This window comes from Schistocerca serialis, chromosome 9, assembly GCF_023864345.2.
Source record: "Schistocerca serialis cubense isolate TAMUIC-IGC-003099 chromosome 9, iqSchSeri2.2, whole genome shotgun sequence".
NCBI classification, from domain to species: domain Eukaryota; kingdom Metazoa; phylum Arthropoda; class Insecta; order Orthoptera; family Acrididae; genus Schistocerca; species Schistocerca serialis.
The window spans coordinates 113548003-113553653 of NC_064646.1; positions in this window are offsets into that span (position 1 = coordinate 113548003).

Genomic DNA, 5651 nt, shown 5'->3' on the forward strand with positions numbered 1-5651 from the left:
GTTTTCAATCGAATCTTGTGACAGAGCTAAACTGTTGGTGCAACATTACTCATCATACAACGACTGCCTACCATCTGAAAACTAACGGGCTTACTGAACACCTTAATAACACCTTGGCCGACATGCTATCAATGTTCATCAGTGTTGAGCAAAGCAACTGGGATGAGGTGCTACCTTTCATGACGTTTGCCTACAACACCGCCAAATAAGACACCACAGGATTTACACCATTTTTCCTGGTGCATGCGCATGAGGCGACGATGACAATGGACACTGTGTTTCCATTACATCCTGATGGTGTGGACAACAACTACATTGGCCAGGTGTTAACCAGAGCTGAGGAAGCTCGGCAGATAGCTCGGCTCCGCATGCTGCAGGCTCAAGAAAACAATCGCCGAAGGTATGACGCGAGCCACCGGCCTGTTGTCTACCAGCCTGATGACTTCGTCGGGATCTTCAGTCCTGTTCGGAAGGTTGGTCTCTCTGAGAAGCTCCTCAGGCGCTACTTTGGACCTTATAAGGTTGTAAGACAGTTGTCTGATATTACTTATGAAGTTTAAGATTTCGACCCCGACACAAGATGACAAAGGATCAGAGATATGGTCCACGTCCTTCGAATGAAGCCCTGTAAGGATCGTGCAACCCAGGGTAAATTCGAAGCTCCAGCGACAGGCAACAAGTGGAAAGATGATGAAGAGCTTAGCAGCAAGGGAAGTTCTAAGAAGTTCACCACCAAGGTGAACATCAGTCATTGGGAATCGGAGTATGCAGGACCGATGACTTGTTCCCGAAATAGGCCGACGTAACACCGAGCTGCTGTTCTCTTAAGGAGGGAGCAATGTCGCAGAAGAAGCTGAGTAGCACAGTCACTGTAGTGACGCTGGCACGGTAGCTCAGCGTGTTCGGTCAGAGGGTTAGCTGCCCTCTGTAATAAAAAAACTGAGTGAATGGATCGATAACGAACTTCAACGGGTGTCAGGAGACGTCCGCCACGAACAATTGCAACAAACTATAACGAACAAAATGAGATTACAAAAAACAAAATTCAACGAACAATACAGAACAAAATGAAATTAAAAAAAAAAAATGTGTATTGGTTATGAGACTAGACTGTTGCATGGAGGGTCGTGAGTTCAAAACTCACCTGAGCTGTAAAATTTTAATTTCTATATTCGGTTCGAGCACATTCTAGAAGTATCCACAAATGTCAATAATCATTGTACTGGAATGTTCTGTAACTGTATATATACCATATGTGTTCTGGCCGGAGGCAGTTTGCTCAGTGCTCTTGTATGTACAAGTGCTGAATAAACCTTCATTAAGTGAAGTTAGTGTTCATCATTCATCTAATTACACCTTCTTCTACGTGACAGTATTGTATTTTGTGAAATAAATGACAGAACATCTTCCTCTAATTTGCATCACTTGACTAACAGACCTTTTGGCTTGGAATCAGTTACTGCAAAATGCAGAAATAAAAATCGTATATAAAAGCATCACATAACCAAGCACCATTTCTATAAAAATTCTGAGCTTCACTACATAGTTACATGATTTTAAGATACGAACATTTAAATTTAATTCAGTTTCATTATTTTACTGCTTAAAAATTAGATTTGGTGTAAATGCTGAATTTATATTAACATTTTCACATTTTCATTAATATCTCTAAATCATGGTTTGGTGCTTAGTCAGTTGATGCATATCATCATCCAACTGTGCCACACTGCATAAGTCATATGACCTTTACCCATTACAATATTTATTTGTTGTTGGTAATGTGTGTGTGTTGCTATCCTGCAATGACTGATTGGACATATGCAAAGCAACTCCTTTGTACAGATACCGTCCACAACTCATGGTCTAGAGCCTAGCGTTGCTGCCTCTGGATCATGGGGTTCTGGGTTTGATTCCTGGCCGGGTAGGGGTTTTCTCTGTCCGGGGACTGGGTGTTTGTGTTGTCCTCATCATTTCATCACCACCATCATCATCATCCTCATCATCATTTGTGACAGTGGCTAGATTGGATTGTGAAAAAATTGGACTGTGCAACAATTGCGAATTTGTACAGTCACTGATGACTACGCAGTTGAGCACACCACAAACCAAACATCATCATCTTTGTACAGACACATTTATTTTCATGTGCACCAGATGTTGGATGCACTGTATTGTGACAACCGAGATTATAACTTTCATTGCTACTCTTATGTAGATACACATTGCCTCTTTTCTCACCTCTCATTGTTTAGATGAAATTATCATCCCATTGGCTATGCACAACTTACAAATGACAGTATCGGTGGTGGTGATTAAAAATAGATATCACTTATGAGACATTATGAAATGAATGAAGAATGTCATTGACACATTTGCAGATGATGCAGTAATTTAGAAAGAACCAGAGAAAGAAGTCCAGGAAGAGGCTGGCCACATGGAACGACCATATAAAAGTGCATGGACTAACAATCTTCTATATACGATAAAAGCAAAAGTTTGTGTGGGTGTTATACATCTGTTACTCTTTCACAGTTAAACAGCTGGAGAGATTTAGAATGGAGGTAACTTATATCCAGAATTAACACATTGGCTACCTTCTATATACCTATCAAAAGGGTTGGGGGTGAAAAAGAACTGCAGCCCATGGCATGCAAATACCCATATTTTATTCCTCCAGTATTTGAGAATGGGAGCACTAGTGACCTGTAACAACTTCAGAAATAATATCAAACTTTCACAAAACTTTATCTCACTGACAGTCCATGAGAAATTATGAATGAAAAATGTTTACCGCTTACATTTTCGCTGTTGATTCAGTGAAACTGCCACATAAAGCAAGACATTATAATTTATTAATTATTTACTACAAACTCTATTTGCAACACATTTTGTAGATAGTATTCACATAGAAGATGAATGTTCTAGCAACATTACATCATTGTCAGCCCATAGTTCAGGAAATGTGGCATCATAAACATGGAGCTGGGTGAACATGAAACTCTATTTGCAACACATTTTGTAGATAGTATTCACATAGAAGATGAATGTTCTAGCAACATTACATCATTGTCAGCCCATAGTTCAGGAAATGTGGCATCATAAACATGGAGCTGGGTGAACATGAAACTTCAGGTCAATATTTCCTAGACATACCGATGAAATAAGTTTTTAAATATATTTGACATGTGCATTTAGGCAAAGCTACAGGTAAAAAGCTCATCCTAAACCCCTAGAACAATCTCAATCAAATTAGGTAGTCATATTAGTTATGGTCTGGAAAGAAATACTGTGGGGGGTGAGAACCACCAGCCTCATTCTGTGATGAGGGTGATAACATGGAGAAAAGGTGGAGGAAAGGACACAGATAGGGGGCAGGAGGAGATGGACCAGAGGAGATACACAGAGAGACATGGGTTAAGAGGAGATGAACAGGGAAAGAGAAGAGGAAGAGAAAGGGAAGAGGTGGAAATGGACAGAGACTGGGGGGTGGGGGTGGACACTGAGAGGAAGGAGGAGGAGATGGATTAACAGATGATTGCAATCAATTCATACTTGGCAATGCCAGGTACTCAGCTATCTCTGCATATATGCCAAGAACAAGAAGTCTCAGGACATTGTTTGAGGAGGCGTATTGCAGTAGGCTCTCCATACACACAGAGGCAATTATGATCTTCCCCGTGCTAAGCATGTTGCAAACAGTAACAAAATTATTTGCTCCCTTCGCTGGTACATTTTTTAATTCGCTACTCAGTGACATAAAAATGTTTTCATTTAAGTGAACGAGTGAGTTGCAAGTAACACAAGTTTTATCAGCTTTATTCGTCATCTCAAAATTTGTAATTTTTTTTTCTGTGGAGTTTGCTGGGCCATAAATGGCTCATGTTACTAAAGTTCCAGCAGATAACTTTTGTGATGGTGCATATCAATGGTAGCCCCTGGAACCCACGCAACTCTACTTTCTTCAATTTTACAGGACAAACAAAATGGTTTCTTAAAAAATAATATAAAGTGATACAGATAAAGTTGCTACATGTATAACTATACAGTATAAGCCTAGTTAGTAGCAGACTAGAGAAATCCATGCCCTTTCAAATCTCTCTTTTATAAATGAGTTACTGTTTACTGGAATTGTGAGGTTCACACTGACAGGTTTTCATTGTCTACCATTGATATACATGGATAGTGAGTCTCAGCATTAACATTTTTTTTATATATAAACAACTATTTAACAGCTGGACAAACTGCCGGCACAACTAGTAAATAAATAAACAGTTGCAATGTTAATCAACAGACAGAACAAAAAGGTAAAAATAAGGCTGTAAGATAAACAGCTGGAAACCGTACACCATTATGAATATCTTGGGTGCATCATTTCAAACAATAACAGGATATAGCATGAGATTAACAACCAAACTCAAAAAATCAGCTCACCTGTACCATCAAGTTTGAAATCTACCCTGGAACGAAGAAATGTCCTTAAGAGCAAATCTTCAGTCATAGTATATCCTCCTAGAAATCTGCACAACAACCAGTTTGGTTGATGGCAAACTGCAAGCCACAGAAATGAAGCTCTTACAAATTAAATCCAGAAAAATAGGAAGGATAGGGTAAGAAAGGAAAAAAAGGGAAGAAAGTGGAGTATATACATGCTTGAAAGAAATAGTGACAAGGGGCTCTTTGAAATTGGTAGGCCATGCCAACAGAACAAATGAGGGAAGGATAGCGAAACTGTGGCTACATACTGATTTATTTTTATTTACATGTCAAGTTCCATAGGAAAAAATTGAGGAGCAAATCTCCAAGGTCATGTAACATGTCAGTACATGAAATTACAACATAAAAGTAATAACAGTTAAAAATAAATGTTGATGAACCTGAAAAAATTAAGTCCATAAGTTTAAGGAAATGCTATCAGCAATACAATAAGAATCAGCTTAATTTTTCAAGGAACTCCTCGACAGAATAGGAGTGACCCATGAGGAAGCTCTTCAGTTTCGATTTGAAAGTGCGTGGGTTATTACTAAGATTTTTGAATTCGAGTGGCAGCTTATTGAAAATGGATGCAGCACTATATTGCACACCTTTTTGCACAAGAGTTAAGGAAGTCCAATCCAAATGCAGGTTTGAATTCTGCCGAGTATTAACCGAGTGAAAGCTGCTTATTCTTGGGAATAAACTAATATTGGTAACAAGAAATGACAATAAGGAATATACATATTGAGAGGCCAATGTCAAAATACCCAGACTCGTGAACAGAGGTTGACAAAAGGTTCATGAACTCACACCACTTATTGCCCAAACCGCCCATTTCTGAGCCAAAAATATCCTTGTAGAATGGGAAGAGTTACCCCAAAATATAATACCATATGACATAAGTGAATGAAAATAAGCACAGTAGACTAATTTTCATGTAGAAGTATCACTCATTTTTGATACTGTTCGAATAGTAAAAATGGCCGTATTAAGTCTTTGAACAAGATCCTGAATGTGGGCTTTCCACGACACCTTACTATCTATCTGAACACCTAGAAATTTGAACTGTTCGGTTTCACTAAACATATGCCCGTTCTGTTAAATTAAAATGTCACATTTTGTTGAATTGTGTGTTAGAAACTGTAAAAACTGAGTCTTACTGTGATTTAATGTTAGTT